Here is a 26,336-nt window from a genome sequence, read left to right on the forward strand (position 1 = left end):
TGCAATGATGGTGAAATAGTGAACATCCAATTTCTTTTGTGTTCATACTGAAACTTATACAAGCCTTTGAATAGGTTTCCAGGCTGGTTCTTATTAAGCCTCAGGAATAAAAGACAAAAGGGAGGTACTATTTTATCAACTAAACGTTACTCACAAATAGTTTGTGGAGTTAGTTAAGAGAATTGGAGTTAGCACCTTAGGGAGCTAATGTTGAATGCCAATTCTGATGGTTGGGTGCAAGGTTTGCTTTCCAGATTTTGAATATTACAAGTAAAATTAATCTGGATAGTTTGAGAGTAGTTGCCATGAATCCACATTATGTAATTCCCTCTAGAATTCATAATTGGCACAAATAACAATAACAAAATGAAATACAGTTTTTCTTTAATTGATAATGACTATGGATAAAATTGTAATGGTGCCTTGATAAACTCCCACATGTCTGGAACATATATTCAATATCCTGAAGTCTCCATCTCAACAGCATGCCAGAACCAGTCAGATAAACCTTGGACTAACATGTGAATCTCAATGTTCAATATGAGAGGTGCAAAAGTTAAAGTGTGAGCCAATGTCCCGCTGTTTTGGGTAAGGACAGCGAAAATCATGCATTTAATAACCAAAAGCAAGTTCACACAATTTTTTGTGGTGCCTCTATTTCAGCTGCATAACATTTTAATTTGTTGTTTGTATTAAAGTACATTTTTAGATTAAATCTATCTTCTTTTTGAAACTATAACAAGGAATTGGGGAGCTAGTTTGGTGCTTTTTCCACAGTGAAGGGCTTGTTACCATCTGTTTGTGTGTCCACATTAGGAATTTGTTCCCACTTTTCTAAACTAGCTGGAATAATAGCAATTGTGCTGATCATGCAGAATATCTACTTCCAGAATAATAAGGAGTGGAATCTCTCCAATCCCGGGACCTCATCGCATTGGAAAAAATGTTGAGACATTTATGAGTGACCAACAGTAAGAGGATTCCTAACATTGTGAGTGAAAAGTCTCATTTTCCAACCAAGTGCTGACTAACGAGGAAAAGCTTTCACTATTCAGCTTGCATTAACGTTCCCAATATAAGGTCAATGCGCCTCATTGATATGCAGATTGCCATTATTCCATCTGCCAGATAGAAGCTAGTCAGTGTCAATTCCCATCAAGCAAACTTGCTCTACTAATCCTTCAGCTTGGACACAAGGCATTAACATCGCAAGGCACATTCCCTGAGAAGTGACCACATTCACACCCTGTCCACTCCGTGTCCCTGTCATCAAAGTGGGTTAGTAAAATTCCTCAACACACCTGGGGCAATTAACAGAAACCCTATCAGAGCATTGGACTGCGAGCATTTGACCAAAGCATGGCTGTGCTTTAAAGATAGTGCCAGCACTAGGAATCCCAGCTGGACCTGCCTATGGCAAGTGGAGAATATGATGAGTAGCCATAAGGATGTGGTGCATAGAGGTTGGAAAGATAGCATGAAGAAATTCGTTATCACTTGCAGAGAAAACACTCCCATTAAACTTGGCAATAAACTTGACACTTAGGTGTTACCTAGTAACATGCAGCCCACTGCATTTGGCAAATTCTGACTTTTGGACTGGAAAGCCTAGGTAGAATATGGTTGAAGATATCTGAGACCAAAGCGTAATAGTTTTACTTTCTCTAATTACCTAACCACCAAAAAGATTTATATTGCTATGACAGCCTCAAGACCCTCCAAAACATTTCAAAGTTGATGAAGCTCTGTCATTTTTGCAATCGAATCGTAGAGTCATACAGCACAGAAACTAATGTGGGAAAATGAAGCAAATATGGGCAGCATGGTGGCACAGTGGTTAGCGCTGCTACCTCACAGCGCCAGAGACCCAGGTTCAAATCCCACCTCAGGCGACTGACTGTGTGGAGTTTGCACATTCTCCCCGTGTCTGCGTGGGTTTCCTCCCACAGTCCAAAAATGTGCAGGTTAGGTGAATTGGCCATGCTAAATTGCCTATAGTGTTAGCTGCAGTGGTAAAATGTAGGGGAATGAATCTGGGTGGGTGCGTTTCGGTGGGTCGGAGTGGACTTGTTAGGCCGAAGGGCCTGTTTCCACACTGTAAGTAATCTAATCTAATCAAAGCCAGGGATAGGGGAAAGGAGGATTCTGAACAACACTGGGACAGTACTCTTGCCAGATACATAAATAGACAGGGAGTAGAGGGAGATGGGCTGCAAACAGACAAAAGGTTTTTAGTTTAGAAAGGCATTATGTGTCAGTGCAGTCTTCATGGGCTGAAGGGCCTACTCCTGTTCTTAGTACACCACACTATGGATGGTATTTAATGGCAGTGGTTGAGGTCATACTTGCCAGTTGGAGAGCGACCTAGAGTCATGCATTAACTCTTTTAGGGAGGGACCAATGTAATAAGTGCCACTCACGTACTTAATCAGCCAAAAGTGGGCATACCTCAAGATCAAGGACTTTGTCATGCCTAGCGAGAGCTACCAAACAATCAAAGTCTGGGGCAGCTCTATTGTACCTGCAGTGCCACTGGTGATGCAGTGCTGGTGCAATTGCAGCACCCAGCCACAGTTTAGGATTGTCACAAGATCCTAAACTATGTAAAGAGATATGCCATAGTGGTTAGTGATTGTTAATAAAACCTCGAATAGATTCTTTAATTATATGCCACCTTGTGTGTGCCACCAGGAGAGGTTTGCAAAGGTAGGGGGCTCAATAGCAAAGGCAGGGCCATGGCTTACAGTGGACAAAAAACCTGCATGGCCATGAGCACAAGTGCCTTAATTATTTGTGGGCTTAATCGAGGTGAAGGTGGTTAGGTGGCAGGGTCCTAATGCCACAATCATTCTACCTGGGAAATGCTCCCACCAATAAACTCACCAGGAGGAAAGGCATTAAATGCCATTGTGTCCGATAGATCAATGCACTCAACATTGCAAATGGAGCATCTAAATATAGCTAATTGTTTTTAAGAAATTATTCTTTTCAGAAACTGGTTTTGTTCAATGAGAACACAAACAGATGTGATATTGAGAAGCCCAACCATTTTTTTCATAGTGCTTGTCAGAGTTTTAAAATTTTTATACCAGTTAAGGAAACTGTAGTGAAGAGAATTTCCTTTTGTCTGACCACTCCTACTTTTCCATGTGTAAGTTTATCAGTTTCTGCTGTAGCTCAGTGGTAGACTGAGATTTCCAGCTCTCGCCCAACTCCAGATACTCAGGACTGGATTTTCTGCACAGTTGTGTCCATCCCACAGACCCTTAAAAAAATGACAGGTGAGACCCAGATGTAGCAATCCTGCCCCGATTTCTGACAAATTCCATTTTTGCAAGTGAGAGAAAAAGCCAGAGTGTATTTCACATAGAAGGGTTAGTGTAACTCTACAGGACCATTTGTACTTTGTGCTGAGTTCCAAAAGATCTTGTTTTGCTGTTCCAGTGGCCTTTATCCTTTACATGTAAGTCAAGAATTTAACAATTAGGCCTATGGCTCTTGAAGGTTAGATGAAGTGTGTTTAACTGTCAGGAAGATTTTGACATTTCCTCCTTGTTAAATTATGTAGACATGGGCCATGGTGGTCAGTGACAGTTAATAAAACCTTTACTAGATTCTTCAATTATATGCCATCTTGTTTAACTAGTTTCAATGGAGCATCTTGTTGAAATTTTCCATGGGTTGTTAATGTGTAGTTATGAATGATTGGCTGAGTCTAAAAAGAAATAATTTATTTGCATAGGGGTATCTGAGTTTGTAAAATGATCAACTGCAGTTAAAGTACTAAGGAATAAACAGGTGATGGCTTCTGTAAGTAGCTAACGATTTGAAGAGATTGAAAAATAATAATGTTTAGTTGAGTGATAGATCTTGTCATAGCAAGTCTGTATAAGGAGAGTTGAACTGGGCATTTTAAAAGTTCTTTTTTCATCTCCACATGTCTCCTGAGGCCTGTACATGCTGGATACCAGTCGTGGAATAGGATCTATGATGAGTCATGGTGAGATATCTCAAAAGTATAATTCAACAGTCAGTTGTCATGGAGAGTTTTCAGGGCCAGATGAGGTGGCTTGTGGAGTGAGAGGATGTGAGGGGAGACATCATTGGGCCTAAAATCATCTAAAATGATCAGAACTATGACTCAGAGAACAAAAATGGGTCTTCTAATCAGTCTGTCTCAGTTCTTGACCCACAGAGGAGGTGGGATTGTTTGGGAAACTTATGATGCAGACAAAGCCACATAGGTGTTCACAGGGCAGATAACTACTACATCTATATTGGACTGTGTGTGACACTTGCTGTTTTTGTAATAGCAATATTTCTGTCTTTTTATGCAGGAACAAGACTTCTTCAGGGTTGGTCCTATTGTTCATGGGATTTGGTCCCAGCAATGTAATCTGATTCTGCAAATATAAACTTCAGAATATCACAGTGGAGCACCTGATTTGTGGGCAGGTGGGTGAAGTTTGAAATAAAAAATATTCTGATATCATTTAAAACTTGCATCTGTATGGAAACAATGCAATCTCAGAAAAAATCAAAATCTGTCGGCATGGATCGGCAGCATCTAGAGAGAGGAAGATACTTCTTTCCTTCCAAAAATGTTTCCAGATATGCAGAAGATTTCCAGCAATTTCTGTTCCAATCTATCAGTATTGTTTGTTATGAAACAATTATAATAATCAAGTTTAGTTTCATAACACAAAAAATGAAATTGCTGGAAAAGTTCGCAGGTCTGGAAGCATCCGTGGAGAAAAATCAGAGTTAACCTTTTGGATCCAATGACCCTTCCTCAGAACTGATGATAGCTAGGAAAATGTTGATTTTTATGCAGAAGATAGAAAGGGAGGTGGGGTGGGAAGTTTGGGATGGGGTGGTGGTGGGGTCGTGGGTTTAGGAATAGACAATATGTAGAGATGGACACCAAAGAGGGAGAAGGACAATTGGACAGACAAAGGAGTATAAAACAGTCAGGCTAGGAGGGTGAATGGCTATTAATGTTGACTGTTGGTCGCCAAAAGTAGGTTGTGTGTAATAGCAGACTATTTGATAATAAGGCCTGGAATATAGAGGTTGGGGTAAGGACATGAGAGAAACTCAAGCTCTAAAGTTGTTGAACTTGCTATTGATTTCAGAAGGCTGTAGAGTCCCCAAACAGAAAATGAGGTGCTAACTTGCACTGAGCTTCACTGGAGAATTGCAGCAAGCCTGAGACAGAGAGGTTGGCCAGATTAGTTTCACAGTTACCATTGTGATAATATCCTGAAACATATTCTGTTCCATTAATTGAAGTCAGTGAAATTTTATCTTAGTAAATATTGGGAGTAATACAAAAACAGATAGCAATATATGTTAGTGACTTCTAAGAAGATTTGTAGCTCAGGTCAAGGTTCTGGATGTATATTACTCTGGATACAGGTTTGCTCGCTGAGCTGAAAGGTTAATTTTCAAATGTTTCGTCACCAGACTAGGTAACATCATCAGTGAGCACCCGAATGGAGCACTGGTTGCATGGCCCACTTTCTATTTATATGTTTGAGCTTCCTTGGATTGGTGATGTCATTCCTTGTTAGCTAAAACAGCAGCTAATTAACTTGATAAACCCTATACAGACAACAAGCAAAATAATGTCATCTATAAAATACCTTGCAAGAACTGTAACAAACACTACATTGGACAAGCAGACAGAAAACTAGCCACCAGGACACATGAACATCAACTAGCCACAAAATGACATGACCCACTCTCACTAGTATCCTTACATACGGATGAGGAAGGACACCACTTCAACTAGGACAACACATCCATTCTAGGACAAGTCAAACAGAGACACACATAAAAATTCCTAGAAGCATGGTATACCAACTGGGACTCTACCAACAAACACATTGACTTGGATCCCATTTACCACCCCTGAGAAAAAGAACATAAGAAATGATGTCACCACAGAAAATGACATCACCATAGGAAATGATGGCACCACAGGAAATGACATCATCGCCCCAAGGAAACTCAAACGTATAAATAGAAAGTGGGCTACACCACCAGTGCTTCACCGGAGGCTCACTGAAGATGTTTCCTAGTATGATGACGAAACGTCCAAAAATGAACCTTCCAGCTCAGCAAACAAACCTGTTTCCAGAGTAATATATGTGGCCACACTACCAATACAGTGATGCAAAGACAAGTGTACAACAAAGCACACTTAGAGAGGTATCCACTGATTTAATTACATGCAGGAAAAGTGAAAAATAGAGAGTGCAATAAACCACAAGCAAGCAGACAAATTGAGTCCCATTGCAACTTCAGACATTCTGCTTCAGACTGACAAAAACAGCAAATACAGCCTCGTAAACTACAATATGTTAGTTGTCTATGATCCATCCATGGATTACAAACTGTCCAGGCACTGAGGACGAAATGTTCACCCTAGTAAGCCTGGTGATGATCCAGGGGTGAAGAACTGATGCTGCTTGCTTTTCACAGCCTTGTGACTATATATTACATTTACAACATTCCTGCTACCCTGCATCATTTCTTTAACACACAGTAAAAATAAAAAGCAAATTAAGTGTTAAAGTTCATGGAATCCATTTAAAAAGCTAGAATTTTACTTTTATTTGTATGTGGGAAAAGTGTGTCCTTTTCCTACATTCATGTTTGACATATTCCAGCTATCCATATGTTTTTGTATCTGGGATGCGAGAGCGGAGGAGAGCTTCCTCTTGGATGCTCCCTGTTTTCTTTCGAGGAGATGACATTCCGAAGCTGTTTCAGTTTCTTACAGGAAGTGGACTTTTGCCAAAAATGATTAACGCTGAAGTAGCATAACAGTTCCAGAACTAAGGCAATTCCACAGGAGTCCTGGACTTGACATTATTTCAAACACATGTGAAATATTGTTTAATAAATTTGAATAATGGAAAGATAGGATGAATGGTTCTTGGCTTGTGTTATAGTGGTATTCTGCAAACATAGGAGACTCTCTAGCACTAATGACTGAAAACATCTATGTAAATAAACTTGTGTACACTTTATTTGAATAGTTTATTTTGTAAAGTCAACAACTGTTGAGTATTTCTGGTATAATGTAACCAAACCCATCAATGAAGCCAATTATGACAACACCCACTTGGCAGTTCTGTAGCAAAATAATAAAAGAGCAAAGCCCTCATGCAATGCATTCTGCAGTACCCTAAGTTGGTGATGTCTTTACACAGCTATTCATCCTTCAGGCTTTTTTATGATTTTAAAGAGCAATAATTTTGGACCTTTATTAAAAAAGGTAAATTAATTCAGATGAACTGAAACTGTATCTTGTCTCTGTTGGGAACTTCTGTTGCAACTGAAACTTCTTCTTTTAGAAGCTTCATTGTTGCCACTTCTTAAGTGGAAACTAAAACTGTTTATTTCTAAAGGGTGAGAATTATCAACCAAATAGGAAGCTTGATTTTTGGCTAAAGACAAAGTATGTATATTTGCACTCAAAAAATGGTCTTGTGGTCCAATTGTAGTGTCTCTACCTCTGGACACCAAGGTGTGGGTTTCAAGATCCACGTACCCTGGACGTGTATAATAATATGTCCACACAAGTTAATTAAAATAACTGTTAGCTCTGAATCTGTCTTATTAACCATTCTCTATTATTATATTTAATGTAAAATATTTATGTTACCAATAAAAACTGGTATAAAAGTTCACAGTTTAAGCAAATCTCTCCAGTCTGAGTGTCACATTCTGCTGAAGGGCCCAATTCCAAATGTAAAGCTTAACTTCAAATGTTGACTGATGCATAGACTATTTTCAACATCTTCAGTTTTCAAACAAAATTGCACTTCTATCATTTGGGGTTTGCTCTTTCTCTGCTTTTAGACCAGTTTGGCATCCATGCTGATATTTCTTGTACCGATTGATGCAGATCTAATCTAACGCTGTATTATATGGGAGCATAAATACAGATACAGATTATTGAGAAACTTGCTGTCACCCTCCTGAGGGCTGGTAACTATGGAAATGTTTTCCATATGCCTACAAGTTGTAATATCGCAACAACTATGTGATGTCATCGTATGGCAATGAAGTTGACTTTATTTTTATCTTATAAAAACAAATAAAACATGAATAAAATTAGCTTATGGTACTCTTGTTAAATACTGCTCTTAAAGGGAAGGAACTAGTACCTCAACCATAGGAATAAAAATTATATTTTGCGGAGTTTGTTTCAGCACTTCAAATATTCATGTTTCATGTAATTAACTGTTGATCATTAGTTCAGAAAATTGTGTCACCATCATTAACTCTTGAATTTTATATAATGCCAGAGAAATTAAATTTTTCTGAGCAGGACAATCCCTTAGTGAAACTGTCCTATCACAATTGAAAAGATTACAGATAGGAAAATTAAATTGCATTGCTATAGCCTCATCTCCAACCTGGATAATGTATCAATATCAGCTTCTTAATTGTAGTCTTGTTGCTTTTGCCCCTTTTTCAGTTCATGACATCATTTCAATATTTTGAATTCCCCAATCACCTCTTTCATTTTTTTGTTGATAAAATATTTGGACATCACAAAAAATCTCACTGCTAGGAGATTGAACAAGAGTCATTATACATCGCTTATCCTCAATGTGCTCAGCTGATCCTAAGATCTTGCAAGGACAGTTTATTCTCCATTGTGAATAATCTTTAAAAACATACAATGTTGTTCATCTTTTTTTCTAAGGCAGTTCTTTTCCCATAGGTTTAATCAAGCATATGACATTTAGTGCAGGTATGGAGGCAAATGCTAAAGATGGTTTTGGATATCTGGCTTTATTTGAGAAAATTAAAGGGGTTTAATTTGTTTTCGTTGGAAATGAAAAGACTTAGTGATAGCCTGGATAAAGCTTTAAATATTATGAAAATGATCCAGGAAAAAATGTTTTTTGTGGTTCAAGTACAAAGTGTCAAAAGTCTGAAGTAAACAGTCACTTCAAGAGAAGAAAACTCAACTGTTTGTTTTTAAACAAACAACCTTTATCATAGCCTTGTAAACTAAATTAGCTACGAGATCTATTAAGCACAAATATAATCAACCAGAAGCAAATTATTCTACTTCTGATATGAGAAGTGACCAAGTAATATAACATTGACAATGATGATGATCTGTAATTATGTCACATATTTGATGTGGTAAAAATATTCAAAGGCACTTCACGAATGTAATTTAAAACAAGACCTGCAAGGAAGCATGAAAACATGTAAAACCAGGAGCTTGGTTAAAGACATTAGTGTGAAGGAGTGTTTCAAAGGAGAAAAATGAGGCAGAGAGATGCAGAGGGATAATGAGAGAATTCCAGAGCTTAGGTACTAAAGCAGAGCAATCAATGATGAAATGACTAAAATTGGATGCACAAGAGGTCAGAATTAGAGAGACAGAGATATTTCAGAGAATTGTGGTTGGAAAAGATTTCATAGACAAAAAGGGGCATAGTCATGGAGGGATTTGGAAACAAAGATGAGAATTTTACATTTGTAAAGCCTAACTAACAGCCATTGTGGCTCAGTGTGCACAATGGTGATGGAGAATGGGCAAAGAATAATGAAGAGAACAAGTATTTGTCTAAATCTACCAAAAAACATTATTGGGGCTGAAAGATTATTACCAATTCTTGAAAGTTATGATAAATTGCAACTGTAAAAGAAAATCATGAACTATTTCCACTAAATTATTTGCTAAATACTTTTCTTTGTCAAAAAAAAAATGTTGGGAAATCATCATTGGTATCTATTTATTGTAGTCAAGTCATTGTTTTAACAGGATCAGAAAATGGTGACAAACAGCACATTTTAAGCAAGCAGCGACTACCGGTTCACTATACTGTGACAGACACCACAGCCTGCTTGTAAACCCACCTTCTGTCAAAGTGCGCACTGCGGAAATCTCAATGTATGCCGGTGTATTAGTAATTTATCCAACCCTCTGCTTCAGACTGTTTAAAGTTTAATACTACAGTGTTGATCAGTGTTTTCATGACACAGTCATGAAAGTCAGCTGTGTCACTACCATGTGATGTCAGGTTGAATAGTCTTCATGATAAGGTATGGTAATTATCACACAATTTTAACATATAGGTTGTAGAATGCACAGTCCAAACACAGACCTTTTGACCTATTTGGTCCATGCTGGTGTTTTTGCTCAATATGGGACACTTTCTAAATCTTCTTCTTTGACCCCTTTCAGCATAATCTTCAAATTCTTTTCTCCTCATGTGTTCATCTTGCTTAATCCATAAATGCATTGATACCATTCACCTCAACCAATTCTTATGGTTGCAAGTTCCACATTCTTACTACTTCATGGGTAAAAGAATGTTTCTCCTGAATTTTTTGAGGTATGTTTTGATAGCACTGCATCTTTGTTACAATTATTCAAATTGATCAATATGATAAAATCATGACAAAATTGTGTTTTTCCAAACAACTTATTAAAACTACATTCCAAAAAGATTATGGAAGATATTAAGTCGTCTTAACACACTTAACACATTTGCATGGGATTCGTCTGTCAGCTAATTTAAAATAAACAGGTTAACACTGGTGTTAGAATAGCAGATAAAGGAATGCTACAACAACATGAGTCTGCCTCAGCCCATCTGCTGCAGAAATCCACAGCAATGCCTTTGTCACCTCCAGACAACTAAACCAATAGTATATTACAACCACCCAATTCTCCACTCCATGTATAATTCAATGTATCAAAGACACTGTGTGTCCAACTCCAAGTATTGCAGATATATTATTCCTACACTTGTTGGTCCACATTGATTCCAGGTGTCCAGTATGTCAAGTTTAAAACACTCGCCCTTGTGTTTAAGTAATGGAATTCAATATTGAGTCCTAGAGGTTATAAAGTGCCTCATTGGAAAATGAGGTATTCCTCCTCGAATTGTGTCTTACTTTGTTGGACCACTGCAACAGATCCAGGACAGAAATATGAATGTGAAAGAAAGGTGATTTACTGAAATGGCAAAGAACTGAAAGGTTTGGATCATTCCTGTGGACACAGCTGGGGTGTTCCACAAAGTGGTTATCCAGTACGTGATGGTCTCACCAATGCAAACTGCCTTGTGAACAGCAAATACAGTAGACTAGATTGAATGTAAAATGTTTCTTCAACTGAAAAACATGTTTGGGACCTTAGTCAGTGAGGAGGGTGGAGATGGGCAATTGTTATACATTTTGCAATTGCCAGTAGGATTGAGCACATGTTAGGAGTGATGAAGAAGTAGAGTAGGGTGTCACAGAGGGATCGGTTCTGGTTTCTATCTCCACAGATTTTACCAGACCTACAAAGTTTCTCCAGCATTTTCTGTAATTGTTTCAGATTTCCAGCATCCAGAGAATTTTGCTGTTATCTGAAGGAAAAAGCACAAAGCAAGGTTTTGAGTATATGAATATTCTTCAGAATGAAAAGATTTGTTTTCAATACAAGTCATTTCCCTATTTTTAAAGTAATGTGGATTCTATGTGTTAAGATATTTTGATTAACAGGACACAATTAACATATAATTAATCCTGAAAAAACACATTTTGTTGAAGTTTTTCAGCCTCCTCTCATCAGGGCAATTCACAAAAATATCAATTCAGGAAGAAAGCCAATGCTTGTATTGCATAAGAGGGCGGTGCTAATTGACTGGCAAATGGACTTTGATTGGTCGAGGCATGACCAAACGGAATGCACCAATTAATGATAAATGACAATTAATTGTTCAGTTTTGTCTAAACTTTAAACTGGGCAGATTGATTCTGGTTTTTCAGTGAATAGCCGTGAGAAATGAATCAGCAACTGGCTGTGACCTATTTTATTAAGTTGAAACAGGCACAGTGCATGTACATGTTCTTTCTACATGAAATGAACAGGGCACTGTGTTTAAATATATGTAACTTGCAGTACATGCAAGTGCACCACATTGTGAGCCTGATTAATAGTCCTAAATTGCTTGTCAGCATAATTTATTGCAGACTCAGGATTACGCAGCAAATGTCTCATTACAGAACCACATCTAATGTTAAACACTGTGTTATAGCTTTTGCAAGGGTGGCTGGTTGGGTACAGGTAGTATCTTGCTTGTTGCGAACAGTGAAGGGGATGTGTAATTTGATACAATCTGCCAGTTTGGGAGATACAGGCTACATATCTGGCCCCACACCAGCACTGTAATTTATCTCTGTTTGCGTGGTAGGCAGAATGTCATTTTGGTTTGAAGTCAGCATTCTGTTAGTGGTGAACATCACTCATATTGCTACTGGATAGAAGTGGTCTAAAACAGTTAGCTTCACTCACTGGTCAAACTTGTGAGATAGCTTGCTCTTCCAATATTATCTGAGGTAGACTGGCACTGTTCAAGACCAAGAGTGACTGCCCACTTCATTTAAATTAATTTTATTTCTAATTTCTTAGTTTTGCTTGCTAGATCATTGCATTAAATGTGATCAGCATTGATAAGTTATGTAAAGTGTGCATTTAAATAACTAGTTATTCCTTATTATTTATTAACAGCAAAGCATGCCAATTAATAGAATAGTTCATTTCTGTTTTACAAGGCTCCAAAACTTTGATTTGCTAAACAGTGTTATGTTACAGTCACTGCTAAAATAACACCAATTGAAAAATCTACATATTTTATTGTGAATGGTGTACATTTTAAAAAGCATGTCATTTGTCAATAAAATATGGAAACTTTAACAGTAATGGCTTTGGAAGGATAAGACATTATAGTGGAGTTCTGTTACTGTCATGTTTGATTTGGGTTATAAATAGGAAGGACAAGCAGGAAGTGACAATAGCAGGGCTTCATTCCAACAATTCTCTGAGTTGCTTTAAAGCCAAAAAAACTTAAAGTCACTGTGGAGTTCAGTGATTTTTGGACTACGAGTGTTACTGTGTTGTGGAGATTTTGGTAACGATGGTCTATATGAAGAAAGAGGTTTTCTATCTGGATTCTGTTACATTAATATTAGACTGTTACAAAGAATTGACATTACTTGCAGCTGGTTATGGTTTATTTTAGGTCAATATTTGAAAGTACTTTTGCTTGAATAGTGAGGGTATCATTGGAAGAACTTGTTACAAGAAATTATTAGAAAAAGCAAAATAATTTGTACAATAACAATGCCAAAAGATTTAAGAGGAAAAGTAGGTCATTTGGCCTATTAAGTCAACTCTTAACAATCCAGCCAAGATCGTTCTCTGCTGTAAAGATTCAGTACTCACTAAGAAAAGAAATTCATCCTCAGACCACTTACTCTGAAAATGTACTCGTTTGTCCTAGATTCTCCTACAGGAGGAAGAAACCTCACCACATCTACCATGTCCAAGGCCCTAAGAATTCTTATACATTTTGATGAGATGTCTCCTATCATTCCTGTAGGCTCTAATGAGTAGCAGCCCTATTTAACCCCTCTTCATGAGAAAATCCCTCTGTATGTAGAATCAACCTAATGAACCATCTATGGACTGCCTCCATTGTCAGTATAAATAACAGGATAAAGCTGTTCAGATTCTTGGTGTGATGTGGCACTATGTACTTTAAGCAAGGCTTTCCTATTCTTGTATCCCATTGCCTTTGAAATAAAGGCTTATAGACCATTTGCATTCCCTATCACTTGTTGAACATGAACGTTTGCAATTTGTGATTCATTCACAAGGATCCAAGATCTCTTTGTTCCGTAGCTTTCTGCAGTCTCTCTCCTTTCAAATAATATTCAGCTCCTCTATTTTTCCTGCCAAAATGTAAATGCTCATATTTTCCCACATTATGTTCCATCTGCCAAGTATTTGCATGGTTACTTAACCTGTTTGTGCCTCTCTATCGATGCTCTGTATCATCCTCATTAGTTGCCTTCCCACTCATTTTTATGTCATACACAAACTTGGTGATCACAGATTCACTTTCCATATCCAAGTAATAAGTTAACACGCACAGCTGAAATGCTTTAAATATCCAGATTCAATACAGGGATCAACATTTTTTCAGAGAGTTCTCAATTTTTGGAAGAATTAAGAGTAACTTGCTTGAGAAATGTGGCTTTATTCAAATTAGAATTAGGTTAATGCTATTATGTTCACTAGCAAAACATTCATTCTGCAGCAGATGCAATACATTAAACTTTTTTAACTTAGGTCTCAATTTTTTTCAATGCCAAGTCAATGTAACAGGAATAAAACAAACATTGAATACTGAAGGCAGAGAGCACAGTTGTAATCCACATCAATCCCAAGCCACTTGCTGTATTCATATAGGCAGGAAAAGAGGCTTTAAGAGGGATGATACAGGAATCAGTCCCTTTAAATTAACGAAATAGATTATCAAATGTCTATTTGAGGCCTCCTTTGCAATATTTGTTGTCCTGAATGCAACTGGTATGACAGCATTCGCAATAAATTAAATGAAATAAAGGGTTGAAATAAAAGTAGACTTCCATCAGGATGCATGGCTGTTAGGTGACCAAGACTGGAAAATGAACATTCAGGGATATTTGAAATTTAGGAAGGGCAGGCAAAAAGGAAAAGGAGGTGGTGTTGTAAGGGATGGTATCAATTCATATGATGATGTGATTGAGCATGAATTTGTGAACTGGAAATCAATTTTGATGAAAATGTTGGAATGTTTTTGAGGATGTCTTCAACAGCATTGAGAAAGGTGCATTGGGGGATATAATATACTTTGATGTTTACAAGGCTTATTGACAAATTCTTGACAGGTGGTAGATTAGTAGAAATAAATTGAGAGTGTGTTGCTGGAAAAGCACCACAGGTCAGGCAGCATCCGAGGAGCAGGAAAATCGATGTTTCGGGCTGGAGTGCTTCATCAGGAATGGACTCCAGCCCACAATGTCCATTTTCCTGCTCCTCGGATGCCACCTGACCTGCTGTGCTTTTCCAGAAACACACTCTCAACTCTGATCTGCAGCATCTGCAGACCTCACTGTCTCCTAGTAAAATTAAGTTACATGGTCTCAGCGTTGATGTACTGGTGTAGTGTAACTAATAGACAGAAAACAGTAAGAATAAATGGGTCATTCTTCTATTGCTAGGCTGGGAATTGTAGGGCATTGCATGGATTAGTACTTGTGCTTCAGCATTCACACTATTGATCAATGATTTGGATGTTGGGACAAATATAATATTTCAAAGTTCACAGATATGTGAATGTAGGTGAGAATGTTTCCTACGAAGGAGATACAAAATAGCTTCAAGGGAATGTGAACAGAATTAGCGAATGGGCAAGAACGTGGCTGATGGAACATAATGTGGAAAAATATGAAGTTATCCACAGATGTGCAGAATATTTCTTAAATCATAAGAGTTAGAAATTGAAAACATTTAAATGATGTCCTTGGCAATAAATCACAGAAGGCTAACCTGCAGGTGCAGCAGGCAATTGGGAAGAATTTATGGTATGTTAGCACTTAGGATTTGAGTATAGAACTAGTAAATTGTTTCAATCGTATGGAACCTTGGTTATGCTGTACCAGAGTAGTACATGCATTTTTTTGATCCCCTTCCCTAACAAAAAATATTTTTTCCACAGAGGGACTGCAATAAATATTCACCAGACAATGTGTAAAAAGACATTGAAGTGAATAATCAGCTACTATCATATTAAATGGCAGAGCAGTCACAATGTCCTGCATGGCTGACTCCTGATCCTAAATTTCAATTTTCCCAAAAGAAACAAGCCAAGACAGAAACCCAGCATTGAGTTAGAAACAACAACACTCTGCTTAACCCCATCTGGTGGCTTGTGGCAAAATTGGGAGATCTGTTCCCCAGACTGGTCAAGCAGCAGCCTCACATATTCACTTTTACAGAATCATTCTTTACAGACACTGCACCATCACCATTCCTGACTATGTCCCGTCCTAACCACAGGGCAGACTCACCAGAGGTGGCGTTACAGTAGTATATATTTAAGATGGAATTGTCCTGTGTATCCTCATCATCAACTCCAGACCCTATGAAGTCTCATGCATCAGGTCAAACTTGGGCAAAGAAAGATCCTGCTGATAATTATCTACCACTGTCCCTCCACAGCTGATGAATACATACTCCCCTATATTGATCCTGGAGGATACATTGACAGTGGCAAGGGCCCAGGACATAGTATGGGTGAGAGATTTCAATGTTCATCACCACAAGTAGCTTAGTAGCACCAAGCTGAATCAGCTGAGTTCTAAAGAACAGGGGGGAGGTGGGGAGCAATCCTTGGTTCATTGAAGAGTGCACGTTGGTATGCTAGGGGCAACACTAAGCATACATAAAAATGAAGGATTGAACAGGTGAAACTAGCTAGCTGCATACCAAGTACCATAAGGGATAGTAAAAAGACAGGGCAAACCCTCAGATGTCTAAGCTCTGCAGTTCTGCCAAGTTGTAAATGGTGCTGAAAAGATAAATAACTCACTGGAGGAGGAGGCTGCCCAAATATTCCCATTCCTTAATGACGGAGGATTCCAGCACACCTGGCAAATGATAGGTCTGAAGCATTTGCAATCATGATCAGGCAGAAATGTTGAGCCTCCATGTAATCCTCCTCTTGAAGTGATCAGCGTCAATGACTCCAGGCTTCAGCCAATTTATTTCATTCCATGTGAGATCAACATATGGCTAAAAACACTGGATATTGCAAGGGCTATGGGTCCTGACAGCCTTTCAGCAATGTGTTGCCGAAGTAGCTGCATCCCTAATTAAGCTGTTTCTGTCCAGTTACAACACTAACATTGAAACGAGAATGTGAAATGTGCCCAAGTATATAGCCAAATGTTGCCCTCTACTCTCAATCAGCAAAGTGATGGAAGGGGTCATCAACACTGTTATCAGGTGGCACTTACTCACCAATAATCTGCTCACTGATGTTCACTTTGGATTCTACCAGGTCCTCTCAGCTCCTGACCTCATTAAAGCTTTTGACAAAACATTGACAAAAGAGTCGAGCTCAAGAGGAGAAGTGAGAATGACTGCCTTTGACATCAAGGTAACATTTTAGTTAGTGTGGCATCAAGGCATTGCAAAATTGTCTTCAATGTAAAACAGGGAACACCCTCTGTTTGGAGGTGCAACTTGCATAAAGGAAGATGACTGTGATTACTGAAAGTCAACTTCAACTCCAGGACACCTCTGCAGGAGATCATCAGGATAGTGTGCACAGACCAACCACCTTCAACTGTGTCATCAACGGTCTTCCTCCATCATTAGGTCAGAGGTTAGGATTACACAACTTTCAACTCTTTTCACAACTCCTCAGTTCAGAGCTTCCTATTTTCCCAGTTCTCTTGGATATGTCCAAGACTGTTCAATCCACTTGAATCTTCAGGTTCATTCTATTGTTTGTGATCTTGTACTCCAACTTTCTGATGACATTGCCTAAATGTCATTATTTGTAGAGAACCAACTTTAAGCTGAAGCCGGTGTGGAAGTGATATCATTACCGATAGGAAAGTGATTTTCTTCTTTAGGAATAGTATGGAAGTTTTCATTTCCTCACCTCTAGGCAGTCTTCAAAATTCTCTTTATTATTATTTTTGTCTACCTGATTCATCCTTGGAATCAACATTCATTGATTCTTTCGTCATTGCAGCTCCCATGCATGACAGTTGCAAATTCTTCATTTTTCCAACTTAACACTTTAGTTTTACCATGGTGTACGATGTAGAAGAGGTGAATTGGCAGTTCTGTTTGCTGCCTTCCATTTCAAGGCACTGTGATATTTTGGATTTTGGAGGTTTGTCTCTTGAGTCAATGTTTCCTCGATTGGTCCTCACTGTCTCTACATTCAAGTAATCATAAGTGTCACAGCCAAAGAACCATCTGTTGTAAGAAGCAGCCATCCCACTCCACCAACGTGTTCAGCTTCCAACAAAATGATAAGGGAGCAAATACATCCTCCACGTCCTCCAAGAGAGCCGAGAACACTGCTGGATATTTACATTTTATGTGGAAAAAAATTCAGGATGTTGTGGGAGGAGGGGGGTGGGGGCAGCCATGAGTAGGAGCTGGATGGAAATGGTAAATAATTCATGAGGTTGGCAGTTTGTATACAGACGGAATCTGGGTTGGCAGGGAGTTGCAGATGTAATGGTGAATGATTTAACTATACCTTTACTCTAAGAATAGCTCCTCAGCATCTGCATAAGTCATGATGTCATGATGACATCAAGTCACATGAAAGTGGGACCTGAGTGTGTAGTGTTTTAAAAGTGTTGTCTCTTAGAATCTCTTGATTAATGTTAATACATAATAAAGGTTGTTGATCTTCCCTGATGTTGATGTGGTTATTTTCCATTATAAATCCAGAATTCCTAATTGTACAATTAGGAACCTCTTTTCTGCCATACAAATATTGAAACAAATCTATGGAAAGGCATATTTTGGGAAAGAATAATCTCTTTAAATGTGCTTCGGTCCAACTTTGAACCTGAGCTCTTGGGTGGCTGTAGTGTGCATTTGAGAATGGCTTACTTCACTTCTTCTTTCCTTAGACTCTTCAATGTCTGAATGGCGGAGAGCTCATAATTAAATTGCAGAATTCACTTTCAGACAATCTGAACTGTTAAAATAATCAGAAGTGCAGTAGATGAACATGTTTTTACATGAAACTTTTATGGAGAATCTTATTACTATTGCCTTTAATATTATGACTGTTGTGGTGCACACACTATTAAGCTACAGCTTTAGACATCAATGTCTAAATATTTACCTGAAAACCATCCTTTGAAATAGTGCGTTGCTCACAGAAAATATATATTTTTCATAATTAATTCACATTCCATGTTGGAGGATTTTAAGTGAAGAACTTATTTGTTGCATTATTATTGTGTTTGAATCTAGATTGTAGAGCTGTCAGATTTGTGATTTCAATGAACACCAATATTTTAAATTAAAATGAAATTCACCTGTCTATGAACAGGTATTTCAGAATGACTGAGCAACTCTGGTCCATTGCATGACCATTTAGCCGAGTTAATTAAGACAAAAATGTTTTTAGAGTATGTTTTGAACATAATTAAGTAGGGCCAACCTATGGTCATTGGTACACATTTTGGTACAACCCAGTGCTTGAGCTGCCCTGCTGCACTTGAAATGTTTTCATCAGTCCTAAGCCAGAATTCTAGGTGTACTCCCTTGTAACAGTGAAGCATCTTGCCTGTCAGGGAGGAAATTCTGGTCATAGGCCATTTGCCCTGTGGGAAGTGCACCTGCTCCCAGTGCATATATGACAGTAGTGGCCTGTATGTCATGCAGAAAAACACAACTCACTAACCCTCAGAGCTATGGGAGATAATTCATGAATAAGGGAAAATGGGAGCAGGATCGAGATTGGAGGGATTAAAAAAGAATGTGCCGATATATTTAATGTCACTTTGGCAATTATAAATATTCAGATTTTGTCTATTTCCTCAATTTCTCTTGTAGTGAGAGTTTGCATTTCTTGATTGTGCTGTCAGTCAGCAGTGACAGCCGCTTGCAAGCACTTTGCAGTCACGCCGAATTGATTACGTGAGTCTGTCAATGTCACTCGGAGCTACATGCCACTTTATAGGCAGTGCTGATCCAACACTGTCTAAATACAAAAGCACAGTCAGTTCTCTGTTGATAAATCGCATCAAAAAGCATAGATAGATGCTATTCCTTGATCCATAATTGGTAACATCCTGTGCTGTCAGTAATGTTCAATCCCATGGTTCCATAATGGAACTTGGAATGGATTGACACTGACAATGGAAATGCATCTGCTGTCAACGCTCTTCCTGAATGAAATGTTTAGGTTACAATAAGTATTAACAGATAAATATCAGAAATATTACATCAACCATGGTGTAGTGCTGGAACTGTAGCTTTAGTATCTCAAAACCTTCTTGCAAGTGAACTTATTGCTTCTCACATCAACATTTTGAAGGAAGAATGATAAGTATAAAAAGTAGACGCCAACACGCGAGAAGAGAACTGTACTGAATGTGAAGTAATTTTATTCTTAGCATTGCATAATGCTTTATTTGCATATCTACATTTGTTTTTAAATTGCATATTCATGCAAAAATTGTTACACTGTGAATACTTTTCAATGGGCTTTAGTCTGTATTGAAGAGTTATAATATATAAGTTGGTTGGAGGAATGCCTCTTGGTTCATTATTTGCTGTATTTGCAAATACTGTGTGAATAAATTGCTACAACAATGCAGTGATTTACTGAACTCAAAATGAAGCACAGATTTCTTTGCTCAAAGTGGGGCAGAACCTTGGAAAAAAATTGAAAATAAATGTATAGTGATGCAGCCCTGATAACAGGGTACAAATGCTATTAGCTTTATGGGGGAATGTGGAATTGGGCCAAGTGCTACATACATTATTAATAATCAAACATAGTTTTGAGCTTGCAATTGTTAATTGATCTGTCATTAACAGGAATGGCAACAACAGTTATTGACTTTTTTTATATCCATCTAGGTAGATGCCTCACATGAATCACAAACACTTGATTTCTCCTAGCAATGATACACAAGCAGCAGTTACAGCAAGAACATAGAGAGAGTCAGAACATCAGCAATCCTTTAAACTTCAGTGAAAAAGGTGCTCTTAATATTTTGTGTAACTTCTGACAGATGTTTTCCTTTAAGGGTTGACTGTTGATGATATCATCAAGGAACTAGGTTGAAGAGATAGTGATCCTGACAGGGCAATTGAGCTGAATTAACATATATGTCTGAAACCAAAAGATTGCTGAAGCACTTTGGGTTAATGACCATATCTCCACTGATGTTAATTAAGCTTTCCTCAAACTGCTTCAAGCCAGCTCTCTGTGATGATGACATCAGCAATGTCTATTATCACAAATTGACTCAGTTTTACTCCTCAGATGTAGTTCCATAAGATGCTATTGGCCCTCTCATAAGGAATGTTATTTATATATAGTAATAAGGAACAGGGGGCTCACATGGATTTGACAGTTATCACAGTGAAATTATTTATCAGAGGCCGGCATCCCATCACCAATCACCTTTCATTTTCAAATATATAGCCTTTGACAATTGCACGGACTCACACTGAGTCAGGCATTTAGTGGCTCAATTTCCCTGACATTCACCTTTTTATATCAACTGGGTCTCCCTGATTGGGACTGTTAAACTGGTCTAATTAGGGAACTCATCTTCTATGAAGTCTAGCTGGCTGATGTTGTTAGAATCACCACATATAACTAACCCCAATTTTTTTTCTTATCCAGCCAAATATTCCCACTTGCAGCAGATTTTCACCAAAGGGATTGACTGTGATAGGAGTTCTCAGGTGGGGGTTTTGTAAGATGCTCACATTGAGGTTAATTTAACATAGACAGAGAAGCACACGTACAGCTTTCTTGGATTCATTTGCTGAGATGATACAATATCATTGTACATTGCCAAGATGATGACAATTTGTCACTGTTTGTATTTGGAATGGAAGACTGATGGTGTAACAGCCTTTGAATCATTTTCAGAAATTTCACAAGCTGGTTCTCTTAGGTTACCCTACCTATCATAATTGGCAGAATATGATCACTTTAGTAGTTAAACTGTTAACTGACTGTTAAATTAGTTTAATATTCAGAAACAATTCACAAAATATTGTATCTGTGCCTATAAATACTCTCAGCTTAAAGCTAGTTCCTAATGTCTATTCTATGGTTGAATGCAAGAACCAAAAGAAAAAGACATATCCCTCCTAAATGAATTGGTTTGCTCAACTTATTGAGCTAATCGTACTAGGTGAAGAATTAATGTTCCTACTTTTGTCACAATGTTTTTGCATTAAGAATATGTGGGTCAGTCCAAATTATAGCTCATGACAATTCCTCAGCCAATTCTAATGGAAAAGTTCCTACACAGGGTCTCTCTTGGGTAAGTTAGGAGAATCAGTGCTCACCAGAGATGTCTTCATGCTGTGCATTCATACCAAATACTAACTAAATTGAGACTTTTTCAAATATAGGTTCTTCTTTGAACTTGTAATAGTCTAAAAAAAAGAATAAAGACATCCATCAGCTGAGACTAGAGACGATAGTGCTCTTGATTAATTATCATTCTTCATTTTGCATCTCTGTTTGTACAGTTACTATAGCTTTGTTACAAAGGGATTCAGCGATCATTTTGTTCCATTTATGAAGTTTTCTTAGAAGATAGGATCACAGCTTAAAATAGGCATTGAACATCAATAAATGATACTAAAATCATCAAATTTATGTATCCATTAAGTATGGTCATGATTTTTGCCATGATAGAGAGCCTTTCCATTGTGGCACATAACAGAGGTAGCACCAATAACATGCAGCATTTCCTTTTCACAGGGGGACAAATGGGGTTAGGCCAGGCTTTATGCATGTAGGGTATACTGAAGCAGCTGGCCATTTAACATATCAGTTATCTCTGCTGAAGTGGAACTTTTGTGGACATTGATTGCAAAGCTTGAATTCTGCAGATTAGATCTGGTAAATCCAAGTCTGCACTTGTGAATTTGTTTGGATCGCCAGAGAACCCTTTTGAAAAGGCAAGGTATTCTTTTGCATCTGGTGCTAGGACATCTTTATAGGACCTATGAGATCCAGTGCTGTTTGGGATAGGTCAGCTGCCTTTGAGGTAGATCAGATACCTTTTGGATGAAGGTAAAGTGTCCTTTGGGGTTGTTAAAAGGAGATATAAATATGCATTAAAAACTCAGACTTATTTCTGTCAAGCTCATTGGAAAAGTCAACAGACCTTCCAACTCAACTGTTGAAAGTGTCAAAAGCATGTCAAAGCAAGATTTTATTAGAACTTGTTGAAAGTTTGAAGGGGACTTGTCAAAGAACACTGTTAATAGGAATTTTCAAAATGCTATTAGGACCTGTCTAAAGAACCTGTCCATGTGATTTGTTCAACTGACAAGATATTTAAAAGTCCTGCTGTTTAATTCTTGGAAAAAAAATCTGGAGGGCCAAAAGGAAAGGCTTTCTTGCTAACTTACTCAGTCTGTTGATATTAGCCTGAATGTTTCCACAACTGGATTACTGCAGCATAATTAATTTTTCAATCTTCCATTAACAGTGGGGTGCCTGCAATTTCTCAGTTTGATTGACATCGACAAGTGGTTGTAGACTCTTTGATGTTGGACTATGAACAAATGTGTTGTTATAATGGATTGTGCTATAATGGTTTGTGCACTTGAATGAACATTGGTTATAATACTTCATTGAGTTGAAAGAGAGTAAATGCAGTAATTATTTTATAAACTAGATTTGTTTAATATAGTGAAGTCTGAAGAGGCTGCTTAAAACATCATTTTATTTTATCGCATTGCTGCACCGAACCTGATGTCTGCCGATGGTGGCCATTGGATGAGTAAGGAAATGGCGGTAATGGGGCATGGACTGGTATAGGAGGTATGAAGATCCACAGGGCTGGGTTACAGGGCTTATTACGTTGGCATAGAGTGCACGAGGTGTCATGGGTTGTTGTGGATGGGAATTTTTACAAAGGGGAAGGAGATAAGAAGGGTTAGGGCTAGAGGGATGTTTATTTATTGTATTCTTTTTCATATTAACTGGTGCAACATGGTGGGCGTTCTGCTCAGTTTGCCTGTGCATTTGGCAATCTGCTGCCATTCTGTAGACATCCAAATGTCTCCTAGACAGTCAGGGCACCCCAGAACAACAACCCAAATTTCTGGGCCACTTATTCCTCCATTGGGTTTGAGGAGCCTGGAAATGTCTTGAATTTCATAATGGCAAAAATGCAGGCTGATAACTTGTGTCACAGATGAATGACTAGAAGGAAACAAAATACTACACCTGTTTGATATTAAGTTTGAAAATGGAAGAAAACTCCATGAACGATATAAAAAAAAGCTTTTACTTGTCTATTGAACACAAACAATTTTAAATGACTTAACATAAGACCGAAGCTAATCAATTCTGTATCTTCACTAAAAACACAAATTCTTTTCTCCACCCATTATCAGACGCAAAATAATATCCTCTAAATCACATTAAGCAGTCATCAGTCATTGTGAAGTGTTCCTATTCAACCGAGACTTTACCCCATTTAAAAAAAAAATCTTGCACTGTTTTCATTGTCTAACCAGGAAAAGGGGGATGCCAAAATAAAGTAATTATAGAAGGGTATGTTAAAAATGCTCAAAAAGTAGGTTATAGCTACACTTATCATAGATGAAGCATAGACTCAATTTGTCATGCAAAATTCCATGGTCATGAGTAATTTTTCAGCTACTCCAAAGGTATACATATGTATTTTGAACTGGCACCAATTGTTTATAAAAGCAGATCTTATCTGTTGTAATTTGAAATGCTAAAAAAGAATCTTAATTCCATAATTTACTAGAAATTATTGGGTATATTTGCTTCCTCAAGTTGCACTCATTCTAAAATAACTGACTGTGAAGGTCGCATCAAAATTTCAAGATTCAGATCAATGACAAATAGGAATAAAGCCTCTGATAAGCCTTTAAAGCCCCAGGGAATCACTGAGACTTAAACTTGATCTTCCTACTGACTGCTATAATGCAGCTGCTGCCAGAACATACTTACAAGTGCTGATGATAGAACTGAAGACCTTTACAAATATTTAATCATAAACCGTAATCTATTATTAATTATCTCCCCTTATTCTTACATATAATTAACTTCTCTGAAAGGGTAAATGTTTTGGCCTGAACAGATGAAAAAAAACCCTTTACTCTGTTGCTATAGGATCCAGAATTTGCCCTATAGAATGCTGTTAGATCCAATGAGACAGAAGCAAATCCTGCCAAATTTCCAATTTGTTCTTCAGTTTCCCATATGGTTTGTTCAAAAACTCTGTGAGGAATCCCTCAGGATTCTGCACTCTTAGGTAACCCTTTGAATGCTTCTTACTCTTTGCAGCTTTTGAAGATTGCTGACATCAATACATAAATGAACTGATTTAAGTGGTGAAATGTGTCTGTAAAACCAATTAGATTTTTTGCTATGTGTTACTTTGATGCCATGTACTGTATTGTGTTATTCATTTTCTGCCTTTGTACCATGTAATATTTGATTTTTTAAAATGTTTTCTAATCTTAGATTATCAACCAGACCAATTTTCACTGTGCTGAAAAATATTGCGAAATAATATTCATTGGGTAAATAATGAAGATGCATCCTGACTATATATTATCATAGATCTTTACAGTTTCTTTGGTTCTTTGTTAATAGATTAGCCAGCAGTTTTTGTAGATTGTAACATTGACATAGCTGCTATCCCTCGATCAAGAGGACGTTACTTCCAGAACACCAGTCGGAAAGTGTAACTGTGGAATATAAATTTGTTCGTTTTTATTGAAATTGCCTAAAGCAGCCCGTAATATCATTGAGGGCACTTCATCAGGTTTAGACAAAAATAGTTTAATTTCATGGCTTCAAGTTCAAATGTAATCCAAATGATGAGAATGTGTCCAATGTCTGTTAAAGATCTATTGTGAAATGCATTCAGACAATGTTTATATACTTCAAATGAGCTTTAGTCAGATGCACATATCTGCCTATACAAACTTTTTATGAGTGAGAATTTATGGTTAAGACAGGGTATAAGAATTCCACAGTATTGGAGTCCTTAAGTATGAATATCAACTGTGTTCCCAGTCGAAAGCAATGCTCACAGGAAGCTAGCTCAAAATTCAAGACTACAGTATCATTGCCCTCATTCTAACCAGTACTCCCTTTGAATTGAAATTCCCCACTGGAAGTCATGGATTAGAGAATTATTCTTTTAGAACTGGATTACTCAATTCTTTCACAATGACTCCTGCGAGAGGAAATCTTATTGTCTATAATTTCAAAGTAATATTTCTACATTCTGTGCTCATAGAGGTGTATGTTTATTGGTTAAAAATGCACATAGTAGCAATAATCTGTTTAAGGTACTTACTATAGTCTTCTTGTCCCAACTCAGTTAATTCAAAATGATACTTAAAGACTTAGAAGCAGGAGTAGTCCATTTAGGCTATCGAGCCTGCCACTCAATATGATCATGGTTGATCATCCACTTCAAAACTTTTATTTCCACATGATATCCATATGTTTTCTGATATTAGTATTTAGAAATCTGCTGTTTTGTACAAAACAAAATTCAATGATTAAGCTTCCACAGTCCTCTGTAGTCAAGAATTCAAAGTATTTCCAACATTCTGAGTAAATAAAAATCTCCTCATCTTAGTCACAAGTGTTTTGCCTCTTATTTCAAAATGATACCCCCTTGTTTTAGTCTACCCAATTTGGGGAAACATCTTATCTGTATCTACCCTG

At 37.6% G+C, this 26,336-nt stretch overlaps 1 long non-coding RNA gene across 1 annotated transcript; it reads left to right on the forward strand.

Moving 5' to 3' along the window:
• The first annotated feature begins 940 nt into the window (after positions 1 to 940).
• Positions 941 to 26,336, forward strand: LOC122551732. Its single transcript, XR_006312179.1, has 4 exons — positions 941 to 991; positions 4,338 to 4,455; positions 20,492 to 20,614; positions 25,116 to 26,336. It is a non-coding gene; the product is annotated as an uncharacterized LOC122551732 (long non-coding RNA).

Source organism: Chiloscyllium plagiosum, chromosome 7, assembly GCF_004010195.1.
Source record: "Chiloscyllium plagiosum isolate BGI_BamShark_2017 chromosome 7, ASM401019v2, whole genome shotgun sequence".
NCBI lineage: Eukaryota > Metazoa > Chordata > Chondrichthyes > Orectolobiformes > Hemiscylliidae > Chiloscyllium > Chiloscyllium plagiosum.